The 22,816-nt window shown below is 46.2% G+C and overlaps 1 protein-coding gene and 1 pseudogene across 2 annotated transcripts in view; one reads left to right on the top strand and one right to left on the bottom strand.

Moving 5' to 3' along the window:
• Positions 1-22,816, bottom strand: part of LOC148521827 (vasoactive intestinal polypeptide receptor 1-like) — a 233,734-nt gene that overhangs the window by 17,426 nt on the left and 193,492 nt on the right. Inside the window, exon 1 of one of the 2 annotated variants that reach the window (XR_015878802.1) lies at positions 5,443-5,637. The exons of the other annotated variant lie outside the window; for it this stretch is intronic. The gene's annotated coding sequence lies outside the window, so the exon portion shown is untranslated. Of the gene's footprint in view, positions 1-5,442; positions 5,638-22,816 lie in introns of those variants that run through there. 2 annotated transcript variants of the gene reach the window in all.
• LOC148521828 (uncharacterized) lies at positions 15,592-17,743 on the top strand (annotated as a pseudogene).

Below are 22,816 nucleotides of genomic sequence, written 5' to 3'. Positions count from 1 at the left end.
TTAAATGTATCCGCTCATATTATGAGCTGGTTAACTCAAACGCCATACAAAAATAAGGAGAGAATTTTGCACTGAAATATAAGTGCACTATTGTTTTTTATCTTTGGGGGTGTCTTTTGTCTGTCATTCTTTCATATGGAACAAATACGGAAGTAAGGCTTTCACACATGTTTTTGAATTTAATCAAAAAAGTTTATGAAAATAATACTTGAGGATTGACAACTAGCTTGGCATATATTACATTTACTTATAAATTATCATTTAATTAATAGTTTTAACAATGGCGTTTCTTAGTAGTTCAGCATCATTACTTGTACTTTGACCAACAGAGGTGGTTGCTAGGAGAAAAAGATCACTCCCAACAGGTTTCTCCACGACATCTCACTCCGGCAGGTAGTGATGTCTCTGTATCTCGCAAATATTATGCAAAGTACAGCATCCCGCACAACATCCGTAATCAGGCGAATGTCTATATCATTGCACTTTAACAAACAGCACCAACGTCCCTTGATCCATCCAAAAGCACTCTCCACCACCATTCAGGTAGAGCTGAGGGTATGGATGTAGTCAATCTGTTCCAGTGACAGCTCAACCTGTTGGCTGTACCCTTTCATAAGCCTACTTCTTTAGGGATACGCAGCATCCCCAATGATGTGCACTTGTACCTCCACACCGTTCACAAGCTTGGACTTCAGCAAATCAAAACAACTGTTTCAATAATTATTATTGATGTTACAGGTATACAGGTTCTTTAAGCATACTTGGTACAGGTATATCTACTTGCTTGTATGACATATTCTTGCTTTTTACGTTCAAAAACAATTACACTAGGCCCGGCCAACCTGTGTCTTTCCAGCTGTTGTGAAACTACACATTCCAGCATGCACTGTCACAGTTATAGCATTCCCCAATACGGTGCCTAAAGTGGTCCTAGAGATATGATGGAAATCACCCTTCCCCCCCATACTCCGCATTTTCTTAATAAAGGGACATAGGGGCGCTGCAAAAAGGGGTGTGGTCCCAAAGAAAGGGTCGTGGTCACAAAATAGTATCCCCAATTCAAATTCCGCCACAAAGTAACACAATCTAATTCACATTACACCACACATAGGGTCTCATTCAGACCCAGTCGCAAGCGCTGAGCGCTCACAACCGGGTCGATGTAGAGGCCCTGTGCACGTGCAGCGGCAGCACTGCGCGTGAGCAAGCCCTGGAGCGAGAGAGAAAATCTCTCGCTCCGGAGCTCACTACAAAAGGGCCGGCTGTCGATGTTGATCGACAGCTCAGCCCGTTTTGTAGGTGGGGCGGGGGGGTATCTACACAAGCTGAGGCATTCCTTACGGAACGCTTGCCATTTTGTGGGCGGCCACACTGACATCAGCAGTGATGTCAGTGGGGAGCTTCCTGCTTGATCAGAGCAGGAAGCTCCCTGGGGCTTGCGGTTGCCGAGACCCAACCTTAGGGTCTCGTCGCAAACCCCGATGGTCGTGATGGTCTTGACCATCGCGACCATCACCCTGGTCGGTCGCTAAGCTGTGGGTGGTAACCCACAGCTTAGCTAGCGACCAGGAGGCCGCACTAAAATAAAAGAAGCGGCCGCCCTCATTCAGAGAGAGCGATCGCTTCTTGCGACCGCCTCTGAATGAGGGCCATAGTGCCCCTGATTCACATTACCAGGGGTGCCGAAAGGGGGGGAGCAGGTACTAATTACCCGTGCCTGGGCTTGCTAGAGGGGCCTGGGTCCAGTGCTGCCCCCCCTCCCTCGTGCATCACAGCAGCCCAGCACACGCTGCTGTGTGCTGGGCTGCACTGTGAGACTGTTCGCAGTCTCCTATGTCTGTGGAGGATCAATCACACTGATCATGCTTCCCACTGGCTATGCACCAGGCTGAGGAGCTCACAGCACCCTCTCCCCAGTGCACAGTGCTGCTGCAAAAAGAACATTTCCTAAGGGGGCATGGCCAGGCCTCCCACTAGTAGGCCATGCACCCTTCACACTGGCCCAGTGCAGCTGTCGGTGCACCTGCACATTACATCACATAGTAGTGTCCCTTATTTATGTTATGACACAGAGTAGTGCCCCTCCTACACAACACATAGGGCCAAATGTAATAGGTAGTCTGTTTTGGTAAATTGCGAGTTTGGTGCCAAACTCGCAATTTTTCACAACTCTCCAATGTAATAGGGTGTCTGTTCACTAAAACTCGCAGTTTTCAGAGTTACTAAAACTCTCCATTCTCAAACTGGCATCCAGATGTTTTCACATTGAAAACAATCAACTCGCCCAATGTAATAGAGTGTCTGTTTCAGACTCGCAAAAAAAAGATTACCAAAAGTCCCCAAATAATAGACCTGCTTCAGGCTAGCGAGTACATCCTGAGCAGGTCAGATTAACACAGAAACATGCACATATCCATGAGATATGTACATGTTTGTGTGTGTACTTATGTAAAATGTGTTTAAATAAAAAAAAAATGACGTGCACCCCCTCCCCAAAAGCATAACCAGCCCCGGGCTTTATAAAGCCTGTTCTGGTTCTAAAAATACAGGGGCCAAAATGCGTAGGGGGCCCCTGTATATTAAGAACCAGCACAGGGCTTTGTTGAGCTGGTCCTGGTTCTGGAAAATCAGGGGACAAAACGAGTAGGGGTCCCCTGAAAATTCCTGAACCAGCACCGAACTCTTTCTAGCGGGGGGATAATGCCACAGCCAGGGAAAACCTTTCACCGGTTTCCCCGGCCAAAGCATTATCCCTGACCGCTAGTCAGTCCAGGCCGGGGATCCCTGGGGAGTTGGGTACCCCCCCAATAATGGGGTACCCCTCTCCAGGGCACCCCAGGCCTAGACATAGCCCGGGGCTATCCCCGGCACCCTAGGGCGGTGGGTGCCGGGTTGATAGTGTAAAGTGAAAGTGTAAAATTAAATTTACCATATTGTCTTTATTTGTAGAACCACAAGTACCAGCAAGCCTCCCCTGCATGCTGGTATTTGGAGAACCACAAATACCAGCATGCGGGGCATTACGGGCCCGCTGGCACTTGTAGTTCCACAACTAAAGAAATACGTAAAAAAACAAACTTACACCGTGAAAGTATAATTTTAATAAAACATACATGCACACTCACACTCACACATACTCACCTATTATCCGAAGTAATCCATAGGGGTGTACCTGAAAAAAAAATCCATACTCACCTCTCCTATGCGTAGATCACGTCCTCTTCTCCAAGTAGGCAATCCAGGGGTTAAAATAAAAAACCGAAAAAAAACCCGATCCATGCCGGACTGAGCAAAGGTATGTGTGTACACATACCTTTGCTCCGCATAAATGACCGGGGCACACGTGTGCCCTGTCAGTGCAGGGGCCGCCAGCCAAACAGGGAGCATCTCCGTCGGAGCAGCTCCCGGTCATTTACGCGGAGCAAAGGTATGTGTACACACATACCTTTGCTCAGTCCGGCATGGATCGGGTTTTTTGTCGCGATATTGTATCATTGATGTAAACCACAAGATTAACATCAATTAATCTTGCGGTTACTATGTAGCGGCTCTCACCATAGACGGGCTATGGAGATTTCTCACCATAGACGTCTAAGGGAGACAGAGGCTGGCCGCATTCAGCTAATCAGGGAGCTGCTCCGACGGAGATGCTCCCAGACGGAGATGCTCCCTGGCGGCCCCTGCACACACACGTGTGCCCCGGTCATTTACGCGGAGCAAAGGTATGTGTACACACATACCTTTGCTCAGTCCGGCATGGATCGGGTTTTTTTTCGGTTTTTTATTTTAACCCCTGGATTGCCTACTTGGAGAAGAGGACGTGATCTACGCATAGGAGAGGTGAGTATGGATTTTTTTTTCAGGTACACCCCTATGGATTACTTCGGATAATAGGTGAGTATGTGTGAGTGTGAGTGTGCATGTATGTTTTATTAAAATTATACTTTCACGGTGTAAGTTTGTTTTTTTACGTATTTCTTTAGTTGTGGAACTACAAGTGCCAGCGAGCCCGTAATGCCCCGCATGCTGGTATTTGTGGTTCTCCAAATACCAGCATGCAGGGGAGGCTTGCTGGTACTTGTGGTTCTACAAATAAAGACAATATGGTAAATTTAATTTTACACTTTCACTTTACACTATCAACCCGGCACCCACCGCCCTAGGGTGCCGGGGATAGCCCCGGGCTATCAGTCTAGGCCTGGGGTGCCCTGGAGAGGGGTACCCCTTTATTGGGTCCCCGGCCTGGACTGACTAGCGGTCAGGGATAATGCTTTGGCCGGGGAAACCGGTGAAAGGTTTTCCCTGGCTGTGGCATTATCCCCCCGCTAGAAAGAGTTCGGTGCTGGTTCAGGAATTTTCAGGGGACCCTTACTCGTTTTGCCCCCTACGCATTTTGGCCCCTGCATTTTTAGAACCAGAACAGGCTTTATAAAGCCCGGGGCTGGTTATGCTTTTGGGGAGGGGGTGCACGTTTTTTTTTTTTAACACACACAGAAGCCATCACGGATCTAACTGATCTGTGATGGCTTCTCTAAAACTCGCACCTTTTAATGCTACTCGCATTAAAAGGTGTCAGTTTACATAGTCCTAAACTCGCCTGCACTCGCAAATGCAGTAGCCTCGAGCTGAAAAGTTCGCAGGCTATTGAATTTGCGAGTTTCAGTACAAACTCGCACTTTTTAAAAGTGCGAGAAAGTGCGAGTTTGTACTGTTACTAAAACTGACTACCTATTACATTTGACCCATAGTGTCCCTTATACACAAAGCCAAAGTAGTAATGCCCCAATACACATAATGCCCACAGTGGTAGTGCCCCTTATACAATGCCCACAGCAGTAGTGCCTCTTACACATAATGCCCATAGCAGTAGTGCCCATTATGTCCCATAGTGCCCACTGTGGGAACCAGAAGCCAGAGCTCAGGAGTGAACTCCAGGCTCTGGCTTCTGCTGTAGAGAAGGATCTGGGCGCCCGCTGGTAACAAAATCTCAGTGGGCGCCCAGCAACTCCCTGTGGTGAAGGGCTGACTGGCAGGGTAAGGTGGGCTGGAGGAGGCAGAACTGGTTCCATCTCCAAATAGAACTGACTGAACACAGTTCCGCCACCCCATTCTGGCCCACTTTAACCCCTGCCCTAATAGAAATACTGTGGCAGAGCATGCTGGAACTTGTACTTTCACAAAATCGGAATACTCACAGGTTGATCTGGCCTGCAGTACACCCTAAAAAACATTTACTAAACTATTTGTAGGTGTACACATTGGTTACTACTGGGCAGGAGGTATTTGCCAGGCATGTTAAGCATTACATTAAAGGTGTACCTGAGAAAATTATTCTAAGCAAAAAAAAAAAAATTATATTTAATAAACCACATGGCTGGATCTGTTTCCAAATAGATACCTAACTAGCTCATATAAGCATATCAGAATATCACGTATGTTTACCTGACAAAGAAACAGATCTTATAGAGATAAGAATTTGCCAGCATGCACGCTACTGGGCCAGTCATTGAAGACATCGGTGAAGCTGTGTTACAAGTCGCGGTCATGACTTGACACTTTCTGACAGTATGACCAGACAGGATGGGGTTACTCCAGTTCTTCCTGTTGCTAGGAGATCGGCACGCCTCAGGAAGTGATGTGTATTCCACAAGTGCAAACCTGATTGGGACTTCAGCCTATTTATACTCACTGATCTATTGCACCTGTGCAGACTATAGAGTGTCCGTGAGTTTCCTCAGCCTGGCTGCAGAGTGAGGTTGTTCCTGTTCTCCTGTTCACTGAACTCCCACATGGCTTCCTAGCCGCTCCAAGTAGCTTCCGTGCTACCACCAATCTCCAAACGGCTTCCTAGCCACATCCAGCAGCTCCCGTGCTGCCAACGTTCATCATACGGAACACTTGCCGCACCATCGGCTCTCAAAGCCATTATCAAACCCTAGACTGTTTATCTACAGCAATTACCACAACATTGGCACCATCGCTGCAACATCGGTGCACATGCCACACCATCGGCTCTCAAAGCCCTTATCAAACCATAGACTATTTATCTATGGCAATTGCCCCAACATCTGCACCATCGCTGCAACATCGGCACAGTTGCCGCACCATCGGCCGTCAGAGCCATTTGCTAACCCTAGACTGTTTATCTATGGCTATTGCCGCACCATCGGCACCATTGCTGCACCATCTGCACAGCTGCCACACCATCGGCTCCCAAGCTATTGTCCAAAAAACCTAACTGTACTCTCACAACTTCCGTACCATCGATATTCTTATCATCATAAACTGTGTCAGTCCTAACTGTACATTCTTTACCTATTGAATTCCCCTGTATATCCAGGTGAGCCGCTACTACCTCGAGCATAAGTCCAGGCAGCTGCCTAAGTACCGGTGAATGTATCCTAGTTCTAAGGGAACAACGGGCGGTTGTTATTGGCAGAAGATCTCGCTAGCTGGATTCTTGTGGTGTCACATTTTCCCGGGTCCTGCAAGGGTTGCCGGCTGTCTGAAATGCTTCGACCCTGATTTTTCAACCCAGATCACAGTAAACAGCGCTTATTGGCTGATATGGTCGGGCTCTGGTTGATTGGCTGAGTGGGTGGGGCAGTAGTGCTGGTGTCTGATGTCACAGTTGTGCTGCAGAAAAACAGAGAGAGAGGCATGGCGCATTGGAAAGAGTAAGTGATCCGAGAGCTGCTGGCAGTCAGAGGGGAGGAAGAGATCTGCAAACAGATCACAGGGGGTCATTCAGACCCACTTGTGAGGGAAGTTCGCTCGCAAGTGGGTCGATGTTGGGCGAATGCGCATGCGCACGACGGAGGGAGATCCGTCGTGCGCATGGGCGAGACCCGGCGAGCAGCGAGAAATACGTCGCTCGGGGTCTCGCACCAAAGGGGGCGTGCTGTCGATGGTGAGTGACAGCACGCCCCCTTTGGTGGGCGTGCCGGGGGCATGGCTGCCAGACGGAGGCGTTCCCAGGGGAACGCCAACCATCTGAGTCCAGCCCCACTGACATCAGTAATGATGTCAGTGGGAGTGATTTTGGCTCTGATAGAGCCAAAATCACTCCTGGGCTTGCGGAAGCGAGACCCTACCGCAGGGTCTCGTCGCAAGCCCGATGGTCGCGATGGTCTTTGACCATCGTGACCATCATCATGGATGCTCGCATAAGCTGTGGGTGGTAACCCACAGCTATGCAAGCGTCCAAAAGGCCGCTCCACATTTAAATAGGACGGCCCTGATTCAGAGCGAGCGCTCTGGTCAGAGTGTTCAGCTCTGAATCAGGCCCACTGTCTGGGCTACTCAGTAGTAATTCGCAGCTATGGTTGCAATGCAGTAAGCAGTCACTACCCTTTTTTCATGACCTCATCCCTGTGTGCCATGAAAGCAATCCATTTATTATGACACACAGTATACTGCAGGGCTGAACCAGGTTCAGTGAAAGGGGTCAACCCGGGAATTACCTGAGTCTAATGTGCTGTGTGAAAGGGGGTTAGGAGCAATTACCCGGGTCCATCCCAGGTTGAAAAATATATGAAAAAAACAGTGTTTTAGTGATTTTTCTGTCTGAAAGTGGTATAGTATTGCCTTTGTCACTTCACACACCAAAAAAACACATACCATGGAGATCCCGACGACAAACAATTAGGAGATTGTGCAGTACTTTCCAGGGGTGGCATACCACCACAAGATGATCGGTGGTTTCTTGCTCGGGGAAAAGGGCTGTTTTCATCGGATGGTGCCAGGGTTAGGAGTTCAAAGATGTAATTAAAGGTGCCACACGCCATCCTAAAATGTGCCATCCATTGGTTTTCTGTAAATGCCCCCACCGTAACCCAGAAAACCTCTCTATGTTGGCAATCTCGAGCCCACATTGTGCAAGATGACCCTCCAGTTATCTGCTGGACATTACGAAGGCTCTTCTGCGGCATAAATAATGTCAGCGTTTGGTCTCCCTCTTCACAAAAAATGGTTCCTTCTCCTCTGGATCTCACACTGTGCAGCATGAGCATCTTCATCCATGCATCATTTGCTGCATAGTACAGCAAATCCACCAGACAAATCAAGCTCTACATGCTACACATGTGCTTGTCAGCCATGAATACAGCAATGCATTATGGGTACCCCATCCAGTCTCTTTATAGCAAAGCCCCTACCTTTACTGGACCTCATTATTGTGTGCCAGCAAAGTGTCCGCTTTAAATGACAAAACTGTGAAAAACTGTAAAACACTGAAAAACCCTTCTTATGTCTGAAAGGGGTTGACCCGGGAATTGCCCAGGTCTCAGGTGTAGTGTGAAAGGGGGTCTAGAGCAAAAACCTGGGATTTTGCAGAGGAGAAAAACCCAGGTCTGGGCAGGGTAATTCCCGGGTCGTATGTCTGAAAGTGGTATAATTCACTCACTACAGAGAAAATTAGTTTGTTTGTTATATTAGCATATGAACAGACATGGCCATCTCACACACAAAGCCGTGCCTGGATATTGTGACCACTGCTTGCCTAGGGCTTATGCTGGGTACACATTAGCCAATGTGTAACTAGCACGATGTCATCCGTACATACATACTGCCAGATGCCGGGAGTGATGGAGTGATGGCGGGGGCCATGCTGCATTCGGAAACATGGGCCCACTGATGATATTGCCCATTGCACCTGCTTGCAAGTCCAATGGACGATGTTGCTGACAATGCACGGGAGTGCACATCATCAGCGTCATAGCCGGTACACAGTGGCTGATGTGGCAGATATGTCGTCCGACCCACGGATCAGACGACCTATCATCTAGTGTGTACCTGCTTAAGATACCCCTGCCAAGCACATTCAAATTAACACACACAGGACATTAGACAATAGGTTCTGACTACTTTCTGGGATGGTCAGTGGTCACACCCTGAGGCTCAATGTACCAACATCTTACAAAGCATTCACTCCGAAACTCACACCATGGGGATGACTCACCAGTGGTATAACTAGGGGAGGTTGTGCGAGGCACGTGCCCTGGGCACCGTTGCAGGCCCAGCAAGGGCATCATACCCACACCACCCGCCTCCACCACCATTGCTCCTGGACCGAAGACTTGTCACTATAATAATGTAATAAGCAGGCAACTGTGCCTACTGGTGCTGACTTAGGAGGAGCATGCAGCCCCTCCCAGGCAGTCATTCCCATTCTGAAAGGGTGCGGACTGCCACGGAAGGGGTGACTTTAAATCAATAGATGCCAATGATGTTTTTATTTGGTTGGCTGCATTTGTGTTAAAGAGGTGTGTGTCTGTGTCAATGTGTGTGTGTACCTGTGTCAGTGTGTGTGTATCTGTCAGTGTGTGTGTGCATGAGAGTCAGTGTGTGTGTATTTGTGTCAGTGTGTGTGTGTATCTGTGATGGTATGCTGAGAGACGACACAGGGGAGGTGATGGTGTGGCTGAGACGACACGGGGGGAGATGATGGTATGCTGAGACGACGCAGGGGGTTGGTGATGGTGTGCCTGAGAGATGATGCAGGGGAGGAAGTGATGGTGTGGCTGAGAGATGCCACAGGGAGAGATTGTGTGGCTGAGAGATCCAGGGGGAAGGAAGCTACACAGGGGGAATGAATCTGGTTGAACAGCTGTTGTATGATGATGACCTTCTTAATATTCCTACAAAAACAGGCATCTTCTTGACGATGTGACCTACAGTACATGAATAGTGAATACCGACTGAAGACACCATCTTCCCATGGAAGATACATTTCTTCAGAGGTTCCACATTGTGAGAAACCACCGTATAGGTAAGGTGCATATGGAATGGAAAGGAATGTTCCCAGAGTGACGAGAAATGGGTGGTGTGTCACATTGACATGCCCCATTTTCAGTGACCACGCCCCTTTGGTATGTGATTACGTCCATTTTTGCCGCTTGCCTTTGGAACACAAATTTATTTTGCTGTGTGTGTGTGTGGGGGGAGGGGCGCCGTTCTTCAACTTGCCCGCCCTGGGCTCCAAAAATCCTAGTTACGCCACTGTGACTCACCTGGACCTGGCTCTCTCTTTCTCTCTTCCCCACATGGATATGCATCACATCTTTCTCTCTCTCTCTCTCTCTCTCTCTCTCTCTCTCTCTCTCTCTCTCTCTCTCTGTCTCATTTCTGTATGGCAACACACTAATGGCCAGATGAGAGTACATGGATTGTGGATATGGTTATTGTGTAATTATGTGATAGTTTGTCTTTAGTAATTCTGTGGTAATTTGTGTAATATAAACAGCATGCAGTAGATACTGTTTATTGTGTAGTTACACTACCGTTCATTCATTTTCAAAAACCACCCAAATTGAAAATTTTTCAGTAAGTATTGGACAAATGAAACTAGTTTGTGATGAAAATATATTTATTTTGGCACATACATTTTTTTGTACTCTTACATGTATTAGGGTAAGACAATGCTGAACTTATTGATTAACACATGTGCTGATTTTAAATGAATGTATGCCTTTAAGACAAAACTGTATTTTTTGCCTTAAACAAAAGAAATTCAGATATGTTCTCTACAAGACTGTTTGACAGGAAGAGCTGGCTTACAAGATAAGGGAACCAGAGTTATTCTTACAATGGAAACCGTTACTTTGGGAGAGAAACAAGGAACAAAGGGCCTGATTCAGAGCCGGTCGCTATTTGCGCTCGCTCGTCCAGAAAATAGGGGTGGCTATTCAAATGAACCGTTCGCTGTTTGCGGTCTGTTCACGCCTCTAGGTCTGAATGAGCGAACAAAACTTGCGGTCGTTATTTGGGAAACTACGCCCCCTGTCCGCTCGCATCCTACGTCATGTCCGCTATTTATTAGATTAATCGAGTACATCGAACAGGGTATGAGCTGCTCGCTATACTTGTGGTTGGTTTTTGCTACCACAATTTTGTGAGCAGTTCTGGCTATAAAATAACCCAGTGACGTGGTCAATGACGCTGCTGTTTTAAATATGCACACCCATAAAACGCCCGTTTTGACCTTTAAGCACGCCTGCGATCGGATCTCCACTCCCCGTTTTCAAGCACCTTCCCCTGTTACCACCCACATACGCCTCATCCTGTCACTCAAATTAGCAGGCATTCGCTATTTTGCGAGCACATGAATTTCGGCCGCACTGACTGGTTCGCGCATGCGTATAACGATCCGTACGCATGCGCAGTTGGGCAAACATCGCTCGGAGCGAACGAGCTGCCACTTACGAGTGGCTCTGAATCAGGCCCAAAGTCAAGGAACCATAAATCTACCTCGCTACAAGCTTAAACTGTTTTTTCAGATATGATGAGCTAATTAATTTGCTGATAAGTACGCCCTTAGGGCAAGAATTGATTGGATATTAGTATGCTTCAGGAAATATATTTTATTGGTTGTTTGCTTAAATGTACACGTTCAATTTGAGGTATTAATAAAGGTGACCAGGAAGTCACAGCTCACTTCTTGAGCTAAATTGTACTTTTCTCAGTGTTAAGTTCAATTTCTCTCGCGGCCGCTTGATAGAAGTCTTCAAGGCAGAATTTCCTGAGCTTGGCAGCTGAACAATACCCTGACAATCTTCTGGGGGTTTCTCATCCGGGATCCGGCCTCCTCCAAGTGCACTGATCAAATAAACCACTCCGACTCTTGGGAACAGCAGAATCATACCCGGGTGAGTGCCATATTTGTTGCCTCTAAATCTTTCTGCTCTTCCTAAGTAAGGCGTTGGATCAGTGGGTGTGAGGTAACGTATTTATTGAATCCTAGCAAATTCTGCCTTTCTATAGAGTATAAGTTGTTGTCAGCAGAGTGTGTATGATGAGAGGTGTGTGCTTGTACATGTACAGAACTGAGATGTATATAAATGAACGTCTTTAAAAGTACAGCCAAAGACTGCAGCTCTCACCTGCTATTAGAGGCTTGTCCTTGGGAGCTACGCCCCCTGGGCTGACTATTTATTGACTTCATAGCTCTCAGTTCTTGCTTGAAGTGACACGGAGTGCCTTACTCACGAGGGAAGTGGGTAAGCACCAGAGAACCGTGTCCCTTGCGTGTTTAGATGCACCTGCAGTTCTCAGTGTCTGGCCTCTAGGGGGAGCCTGAGTCAGGTGTATGTCTGTCTAATTATTTGTATATGCTGCTAGAACATTTCCAATGCCGTACAGTCAGTTTATAGATATAGTGCTGATGGTCTTAGCCAGCCTAGCGGGACTGGCCATCTTAATAGCACTACTCTGCTTATTGTAAAAAGTAGCAGACACTCAGTAACACATCATCATCTAATTAGGACCCAACCACACCCATATAACACTCTAAGCATCAGGAGAGAATCTAGCCATGATAGAAGGTCCTGACATTTTTGCAATAGTGTGTATGGTATCATTGGTAGTAGTAATGCAGTTGTATTGTATATGGGAAATGAAGATAGCAGTTGAGGATACAAGAAGAGTTCTCACAAGAGTTCCCACAAGAGTTCTATATGAACCAAGCAGCCACGCTCAAGTTGAAGTGTAAGGATTGTACAGGGGTCCTGTTGTTACAGAACAATAGGATGTCCTTATACCCAAAACTGACTGGAGTATTGGCCAAAGAAACCCCGGTAGGGCTATACTGTGAGGACAGTCTCACGAGGCCAAAAGTAGGTGTCTGTATCATAATTGGTACACACGTGACTGACAAATAATATTTACAGGGGAGGGTGGGTGAAGACTGGAAGCAGGTAGTATCCACACTGCCCAGAAATATAGCAAGCAAACAAGCGCCAGTGATCTGCCCTAATATATCCATAAAAGACCCTCAAAGGCCATATGCTACCCAGCTTTGGAAGCTGCTTTGTCATATTTACAGACACTTCAGGGCCAAGATTGGCAGTTTATCTGCAGGAAGATTCCTAGAAATGTTTGTTCAGAATCTGCACCCATAGTATGTCCCAGGGTAAGAATACCAGATCCAAGTAGAGAGTTTGATGCAACGATTTTCCAAATTTTAAAGAGGGACCCCAGTGGAGTAAATTAATTAAGGATCCTTCAAGACATCTCTAGTATTGACTAGGAGCCGGCAACCCAAGCTGTCATGCAGTTATGGGGGCTCAAGGCAGTAAAGGTATGGCAGAATTAGAACCACGAAGTCCTGTGGAGCTAGTCAGAGATAAAGAAGGAAAAGGTACACTTAAAGATATACAGAGGATACTCCAGAAAGCTGGGATGCCCAAGCATGGATCTTTGGATCCAATAAGGTGGGAAACTTTTGCAAGAGAGCAGAAAACTTGGATCCAGCATAAGGGATATGAACATCAGGTGAACTCATGGACAAGGGTAGCTAAGCAGATTCAGAAAGGTGAGGAGGCATTAAATGAAGAAGCGGGAGAATTTTTAGAGGATTGTGGACCTAGTCCACCCTCTGCACCAACACCCTCAGCAGGAATACACACACCTTCTACACCCACAGTACCTTCTATCAGGCTTAATAGGAGAGAGGGACAATGGAGGGTAGGGCCAGCCCCACATAAGCCTTTGTACCCCACAATGTCAGAAGTAATGGGAACAACTCCCAGGGCAAGTAGGAAATGTGCATACTGTGAATCTTGTGTACCACTTGCCTACAATATTTACCCTTATTGTCACAATCAAGTTCCAGAGAGAGGGGAACCATGTAATCCAGATTCCCCTCAAACAACATCTGGAGTCTCATACAGTACCCCAACCACACCCCAAGGTCAGTCTCTTTTTCAAAGAGCATTGGGATAAATCCCTTGGAACAGTTTAACAAGTCCTTTACTGCCTTATGTGGGAAACAGGGTCTCCCATAGACATACAGTCTGTAAGAAAGCCATAAGCGGGCAGGTTTCTGAGCCATATGACTGCTCATATTGTAGAGAACCAGAATCTTATTTTCTGCTGGACACTGAACCACCACCATACCTAAGAGACTCAGCAGGGGTTTTTCTAGTGATGGTTCAGAGAGTCCTTGAACCAGCCTATGACCCAGCACACCAACATGTTGTAGTAAGAACACAGGTCCAATATAAGCCCTGGACTTCCAGAGAACTGGATGATATTGTTGCTAAAGCCCCAGACCCTAGGAAGAACCCCATGGCTTACCACAGGTTCATGGAAAGATTAGTATCTGTGTGGGGGGGCTATATGGGTGGATCTGGAGGAAGTTTGCAGAATGACTATAGGGAGAGGTAGCTTGGCAGAGATACTGGCTCTGCCAACCAATCCCCCCATAGTAGGTGCCCCTGGAGTAGGGGATAGACAGAACCCAGAACCAGGACCACTCATTGTAACTAGAGTGAAAGTGTGGTGTGAATTGTAGCAGCAACGTATGCCTGCAGTGCCAGAAGCAAGGCAAAGAGTAGGACAATCAGTTAAGGAATATTATGACCAAACCCATCAATCACACCTAGACAGAGGGTTTGAAGATGACAATGAAATGCACCAGTAGATGCTCAGAACCTCCTTTTTAGGGGGATTATTAGAGAGCCTCATAGTAGAGTTATATCAGAAAAGACCAGAGGCAGTTACCATGACATTGTCAGCAGTACTTGAGGTTTTGAGAGCAATTGAGGATCAACATTAAGAAAAAAAGACAAAAGCTAAGACTCAACCACAGAAGGTTACAGTCCATGTGGTACAGGAAGGGGGTTACAGACCCAAAAATCAGCCTAGAGGAAACCAAAAAGTTAACCGAGAAGAGATTTTCAAAAAAAGGATTATGTTTCTTTTGTCAGAAAGCAGGACACATAAAAAGGGATTGTCAGAAGTATAAACAGTGGTTAGAGAATAGGCCAACAGGAACAGACAATGCCCACGTGTACACTGCATAGGAAATAGGCACTCCAGTATCACGCCCTCAATTGGACACCATAAATGCCCCTGGCCCAAAAGCAGTGGTAACCCTAACACTGCCAGAAGGGGAGCAAATACAATGCATTGTAGATACTGGAGCCAGTCGTACAGTCTTGAGGGCGGCTGATGTCCCTAAGGGGTATTTAACAAACCAAACCATCCCAGGTACAGGACTTACAGGACATAGCATACCTTTGCACATTAGCAAACCAGTAAAGGTATCTGTAGAATCAGAGGAAATTAAGGTACCAGTGGAGTTCCTGACCTCCACAACCTGTCCTGTTAATCTGCTTGGGGCAGATATTTTAAGTGTTTTACAGGCCACAATTGAATACAGGGATGGAAATGTTGTTCTTAAGGGTAAATCAGGCTAAACACTGGAAAACCAGATCGAAGCAGCAATTTATCTGCTAGAGCATGCAACCCCCAAACCCCAGCCCATCCCACCTTGGTTGTCAGTAATCCCAGACAAATTATGGTCAAAGGGAAAAACAGATGTGGGATTACTAAAAGTACAGCCTGCCATGTTGCATTTGAAGGCAGGTACAATCCCTGTTAAGATAAAGCAGTATCCCCTCACCAAAGAACAAGAACATGCTATCCAGCAACAGATATCGGCTTATCTAGCTACGGGGGTAATAAGGGAATGTAGGTCCTCATGGAACACTCCATTGTTTCCGGTGAAGAAGAAAATAGCGCCACCTGGTGGAATCCAAGAGTATCGCATGGTTCATGACCTTAGGGAGGTAAATAAGAGACTGGTAGTGGATGTTCCTATTGTCCCGAATCCACATACTAAATCAGAAACGGCTCACAGCCAAATACTTTACAGTCATAGACTTAGTCAATGCTTTCTTCTCTGTACCAATAACACCAGAATGTCAGTTATATCTGGCATTCACCAGCATGGGTAAACAGTATTGCTGGACCAGACTCCCACAAGGAGGGGCCACATCTCCTTCAGAATTTTCAGAGGCAATTTCTCTAGTCCTGCAAGGGTGGAGACCTCAGCAACCATCTACTCAATTATTGCAGTATGTAGATGACTTGCTTCTGTGTACAGATACACAAGAAATTTGTCAAGCTAAGACAGTCTCCTTATTAAAGTTCCTATGTGAACAGAATTGTAGAGTGTCTAAGGACAAGCTACAGGTTGCTAAGATGCGAGTTACCTTTTTGGGACACTGTATCTCACAAGGCACTAGACACCTTACACAAGACAGGGTATCTGCAATACAGAAAGTACCCAAACCCACCACTACATGGCAGCTCAGAGCCTTCTTAGGCCTGATTGGGTATTGCCGTGATTGGGTCGCCAATGCATCGTGGCTGATGCAGCCATTATATGATGCCCTGACAGATTCAACAGATAAAAAGGTTAGTCTCACTGCACAGCAGAAGCAGGCTTTCCAAAATATCAAGACAGTGGTATCTCAGGCACCGGCCTTGGGCCTACCAAGGTATGACAGGCCTTTTATTCTTTTCTGTCATGAGAGGGAGGGGCATGTGCAGGGAGTACTAGTGCAGGAACATGGAGGTAAACACAGATCTCTTGCATATTATTCTCTGCAGCTTGATAACATAATAAAATGTGCCTCATCCTGCATCAGAGCTGTAGCAGCAGCTGCACTTCTTAAAGACAAGGCTGCAGATTTAGTCCTGGACCACCACTTAATAGTACAGGTCCCACATTCTGTTACAGAAATTCTAAATCAAGCCAGAACTAAACACTTATCTGCAGCAAGACTTACCAAATATGAGGTGGCACTCTTGAGTCCTACAAACATCACAATCAAGAGATGCACAGTGTTGAATCCCGCTACTCTGCTCCCAATGCAGGATTCAAGAGAGAGGAAGGAAGGGAGTACAAACACATCTGATAATACTCTTGAGATAGATCCAGATGAGTGTAGCACAGGTAAAGATCAAGATACACTCACACAACAAAATTTTTCCCAACATAATTGTTTGGAATTAATGAAATCTGAAATGCAGGAACTTCCTAATGTTAGCGATATACCACTCCAGAACCCAGACTGGGAGCTATTTGTTGATGGCTCGAGGTATTACCACAATGGATCCCCAAGAACAGGGTATGCTGTCACTACTCTGGAAGAGGTACTGATTCAGAAACCACTCCCACCTTCCTGTTCTGCACAGGAAGCGGAGTTGAGGGCACTCACAGAGGAATGTATAATGGCTGAAAATCAGACAGCAAACATATACACTGACTCCAGGTACGCCTGGGGTGTGGCTCACGATTTCGGCCCCATTTGGAAGAGTAGGGATTTAATGGGAGCGGCTGGTAAAACCATTAAGCATGCTGCTCTCATTAGGTCATTGTTTGCAGCCTTGCAGCTTCCCACCAGAGTGGCGATAATCAAGGTGCAGGCTCATACAAAGGAGAAAACAGCTGAAGCCAGGGGTAATGCCAAAGCTGATGCTGTGGCCAAGCAAGCGGCCCTGATAGAAGTACCAGCCCTATATGGTATAGAAACTGACACAGCAGATAGTACAAAAGGAGAACAAACAGATATACAGACCCTGATGCAGTTTCAGGAACAACCACTGACAGGTGAGAAAAAGGGCTGGGAAAAGAGGGAGCCACCTGTGAGGAGAAGTTATGGAGGAAAGGAGACAGGTGGTGACTCCCCAGGGCCTTATATCCCCTTATGGCTCAGCTGGCCCATAGCCCACTGCATAACTCGAAGGAGTCTATGTCAAATACAGTCTCCCAGCACTGGATAGCACCAGGCTTTAATGCAGCAGCTACCACTTATGTGGCTGCCTGCTTTGTGTGTGGAAAACACAATCCTGGACAGACAGTTAAGACACCACAGAAACATACACCAAGGCCATTGTACCCGTTTCAGAGACTGCAGATTGACTACATCCAGTTACCCAGGGTGGGGACATATGAGTATGCCCTCATTTGTATGGATTTATTCAGTAATTGGCCAAAAGCTTTCCCAGTCGCCAAGGCTACCGCCAAAACGACAGCGAAGAAACTGATTAGTGAAGTTATCTATAGGTATGGGATACCAGAGACCATTGAATCAGATAGAGGATCACACTTCACTGGAGAGGTAATGCAACACATAATGAAAGATATGGGTATAGAGCAGGCTTTCCACGCCCCCTACCGACCGCAGGCCAGTGTGCGTGTCGAGAGGCTAAACGGGACTTTAAAACTAAAGATCCAGAAGATGATAGCTGAGACAGGCAAAACATGGGTTGATTGTCTACCAGTGGCATTGTATTCAGTTAGAACAACACCCAGTAAGAAGCACAAACTGTCACCATATGAAATATCGTTTCTAAGTGCACCAAGGACAAGGTGTTATTTTCCACAGCAGCTCCAGCATAATCATGCAGACCTAACTGAATATGTAGCTGCTTTATGTAAGCAGGTAGCTAACACCCATTCTCTAGTTTTCTCCTCCCTTCCAGATCCAGATACAGTTCCAGGTTCACACTACCTTGAACCAGGTGATTGGGTCTATACAAAGAAACACATCAGAAGACCGCTGGAACCAAGGTTCGAAGGTCCATTCCAGGTCCTATTAACCACACCTACCTCAGTAAAGCTTGGAGGATGACCTACGTGGATTCACATGTCACATTGCAAGAAACTCACAGTCAAGTTGGTACCACCACAATGAATCCTTTTATCTGGTTGTCAGTATTTGTAAATCTGATTATGATGAGTACATGGTCCCAAAGTAAGGGTAATCTCACAGGAGAATACCATAAAACATTACATGAGCCTTGGTCCAATTCACTTGTCCAAATGCATTACACAGCAGCACAGCAGCTCAATATAACCGATTGTTGGATATGCACACATTCACCTCTTTCCTCAAAGACCATGAACTGGGTGGCGGTGCCCTTGACACTAGATGAAGTTATAAATGTCAACTTCTTTTCCTTGCTGCCAGTCACAAAGGCAAAATATGTCACTAGGCCTGTACGCTTACTGACTGGTTTGCTAGTCAGAAATGTAAGTTTTTGTTTTTCAGTGCCCCCTACCACCTATATGCAAGAAATGCATGGATGGAACCATCAGATAAAATTGGTGGATGGATCTATAGTGAAGCCAAAGAAAAGGCCCCTTGGTCAGGTTAAATGTAAGGAGGCCATGTTCAGGTTTAAGGACCTGGCTGATAGATTTAGGCACCCCACTCATCACGACTTGCCTTATGCAGATAACCCTCTCTTGGCAATAGATGGCTGTGATGAAAAAGGTATACCAACTATAGGAGCATGGGTGCAGGGTGAGATACCTGAGTATTGGAATAAATCTACCTGTAGGGGGAATCCCATCAGGTTGACCCCAAATATGATGATGGTGAGACCTTTTCTCTATTTCCTCACTCAAACAATGGTGGGACATGCCCCTACTACTCTCCCTGACAATATATATTATTTGTGTGGAAGATATGCATACAAATGGTTACCATTTGGAGGTTTTGGAAATTGTACACTGTGTTATCTATTACCTCCTACTTATTATGTTGAACAGATACACCCCACACACTTGAAACAATGGGATTTTAAGGAACATTCAGTTATAAGGAGGGAAGTACAGCCAGCTAAAAAGGCCAGTCAAGACTTAATCACGTTACCATGGATAAATAGGTGCTGTATTAAAAAGGCATTCTATTATATCATGGATTTAGCTAACCTCATTGATAACATAACCAATTTATATGATGATAATTTCAGATTAATGTTACGTGAACTTCAAATGATAACTAAAGAGTTATTAGCACATAGACTGGTATTAGACTACCTGACAGCCCGAGAAGGAGGAATGTGCATGATAGTGAAGGAGGCTTGCTGCAATTACATAAATCAGACCTATGAAATTGAAGAGGTTATCGAGCAACATTTAGACAAGGTCTAAGAGCTAAAGAGACAGTTTGCCAAAGATCACACAGAGGAGCCATGGTTTGGTACATCCTGGTTCTCATGGCTAAACCCAGCCAATTGGTTCAAAGGAGTAGGTGGCTGGTTCATGGGAATAGTTGAGCTTATAGGGAAATTACTACTGGCAGGAATTGTTCTGTATGCTACATATAAAATGACTAATTGCCTATTTGAAAAATGTAAGAAGAAACCTGTCACAGTAGCTTTAATGTCCGTGGAAAAGATGCCCTTGCATGCCACGGTGACTTGGTGTCCTAAATGTAGGAAAAAGAACCCAGTCACAGCAAAGAACAGTTGTGTTTATTGTAGTTATTGTCTGTATGGCTAAATAAGTGTTAATGCAGTTATAGAATTAGAACCCCTCTCTAGTTAGACTTGTGATAGGGGGGCAATAACGTGGTATTGAATGATTATTATATATCTGCATGCAGTCCCTAAGATTGTCATGTACGATAAAGTAAGCACCATCAAACGATATATTGCGATCATATCACAACTATAGGGACAAGTGTTAATAAAAAGAGGGGAATATTAGGGTAAGACAATGCTGAACTTATTGATTAACACATGTGCTGATTTTAAATGAATGTATGCCTTTAAGACAAAACTGTATTTTTTGCCTTAAATGAAAGAAATTCAGATATGTTCTCTACAAGACTGTTTGACAGGAAGAGCTGGCTTACAAGATAAGGGAACCAGAGTTATTCTTACAATGGAAACCATTACTTTGGGAGAGAAACAAGGAACAAAGTCAAGGAACCATAAATCTACCTCGCTACAAGCTTAAACTGTTTTTTCAGATATGACGAGCTAATTAATTTGCTGATATGTACGCCCTTAGGGCAAGAATTGATTGGATATTAGTATGCTTCAGGAAATATGTTTTATTGTTTTTTATTTTATTGGTTGTTTGCTTAAATGTACACCTTCAATTTGAGGTATTAATAAAGGTGACCAGGAAGTCACAGCTCACTTCTTGAGCTAAATTGTACTTTTCTCAGTGTTAAGTTCAATTTCTCTCGCGGCCGCTTGATAGAAGTCTTCAAGGCAGAATTTCCTGAGCTTGGCAGCTGAACAATACCCTGACACATGATGGGCCTGATTTAGCAAGGATCTCAACTGCAATCGCAGTCTCACTGCAAAGATATGCTAATCCACTGCGATCGCTATGCCGTTGCAGCACAACATAAGGACCCCCACCTTCAGGAGGACTGAGAGGGGGGGGAGCAGGTACTAATTACCTGGGCCCGGCGGGGGACGGGTCCGATGTCTTCTCCCTGTCAGCTGAGCAGCCCAACACACGCTGCTGTGTGCTGGGCTGCAAAGAGAGACTGATTGCACCCCCCCTGGATATGCGCTGCGATGAGGGGCTTACAGCACCCCCTCCCAGCGCACAGCAGCGCAACAATTTTTTCTTAAGAGGGTGTGGCCATGTCTCCCGTAATTTGGCCACGCCCCCTTCACCCCGGCCCAGCCCGTCTCTTGGCAGCCTTGCCCACCTAACCTTACACACATCCATAATACTTAGCAAGACTTCAAAACAATCAGAGCCTCACACTTGCACAAGGTCTGACCTTACTCAGAAATTGCTAACCTCAGTGCACGCTGTGAAAGACCAAGCTGCATATGGCATCACAGTGGATATTTTATGCATGCCTCTGCAATGGTGTTCAAATGCACTAACACGCCTGCATTTCACCAACCACCCCCTCGTCACCTCCCCCAAATGGTACTTCCTGTCAATCACTCTGCAATGGACCTGCATAGTCACTGTGATCGCAGTCCCGATTTCATTGGCTGGTTTGCATACATGCATTGACATGCATACGCTTGCGCAGAACGCAACAATCGCCCGATATCATGAGTAATCACAGTTACGATCCTTGCTGAATCAGGCCCATTGTTTACAAATAAATTGAGTTTTGATTTCCTTACATTTTCATCTCATCAAAGTATCCACCCTTAGTGGTGATCACAGCAGTGCAAACACGGGGCATTCTGCTGGTCAATTTGTCAAAAGTTTCAGCTATGATTGCAGTCCACTTGTCTTGTAGCTACTCTCAAAGGTGATTTTGGCTTGTTACTTGTACATATTGAACACACCTGTCCAGATTAAACCAAAGGAGTTCAATTGGATTCAGGGGCAGAACTATGGGAGGCAATGGATGCTCCCATCTCTAGGCACCAGCCCTGAAGGGGGCACCACCGCCATTGCTCCAACCACCCACCGGAGGTATGTGCTGATGACAAATTTGTCAGCACATACCTTAATTGCCTATCTGATTCTGCCAGCAGAAGGGGGGGCGCGTGGAAGGGTGTTGTGCGTGTAGGAGGGGGTGAGGGACCACCTGCTGAGCCTGAAACACATTCAGAGATCAGTGCTTCCAGACAAGGGGTGTGATATGAGCAGAGCAACACTCACGGCTCCCGCCATGCCCACACCACCCACCCATTATGGAGGCACTGATCTCTCAATGTGTTGCACAGTTGCAGGCTCAGCTGGTGATATCCCCTTCCCATGGCTAGGTAAGCTCTATGATAGTGAGGACCAGAGGGGAAAGCGGTGTACAGAGGGAAGGTATTCTGTGTTAGGGAAGGGGGGGAATCTACAATATGTTTGGGTGAAGTACTGTGTGTGTATGTGATCTACATGAATAAGGAGAGCTGTGTACATGTGGGGAACATCTGTGTGAGGTGGAGGTTGTGTGAGGGGGCAGGGAGCAGTATAGAGGGATCTGAGTAAGTGGAGAGAGCTGTGTGTGTGTGGGGGTCAGAGGCATCACCGGGTTTGGTGACACCCGCGGTGGCCCCCGTGTGCCCAGAAAGGGTGCGTGGCCCAACATAAAGGGCGCATGGCCTAACATAAAGGGGATGCTGGGCTGCAGAGATGCAGGGCTGCCCCCGGAGAATAGCGCCTGCACTCTTGGCTCCTCTGTGTCAGAGCTGAGAGCTGCAGGAGAATGTCAAACTGCAACATCGTCAGATAGGATACAAATTTCCCCCTCATCCTCCTTTTGCACTTCCTCCACACTATCATCCTTATTTTCTATTATTTCACCATCTA

This window comes from Taudactylus pleione, unplaced genomic scaffold, assembly GCF_031769625.1.
Source record: "Taudactylus pleione unplaced genomic scaffold, aTauple2 ptg000155l, whole genome shotgun sequence".
Taxonomy (NCBI): Eukaryota; Metazoa; Chordata; class Amphibia; order Anura; family Myobatrachidae; genus Taudactylus; species Taudactylus pleione.
This window is presented reverse-complemented; position numbering and strand designations above follow the sequence as displayed.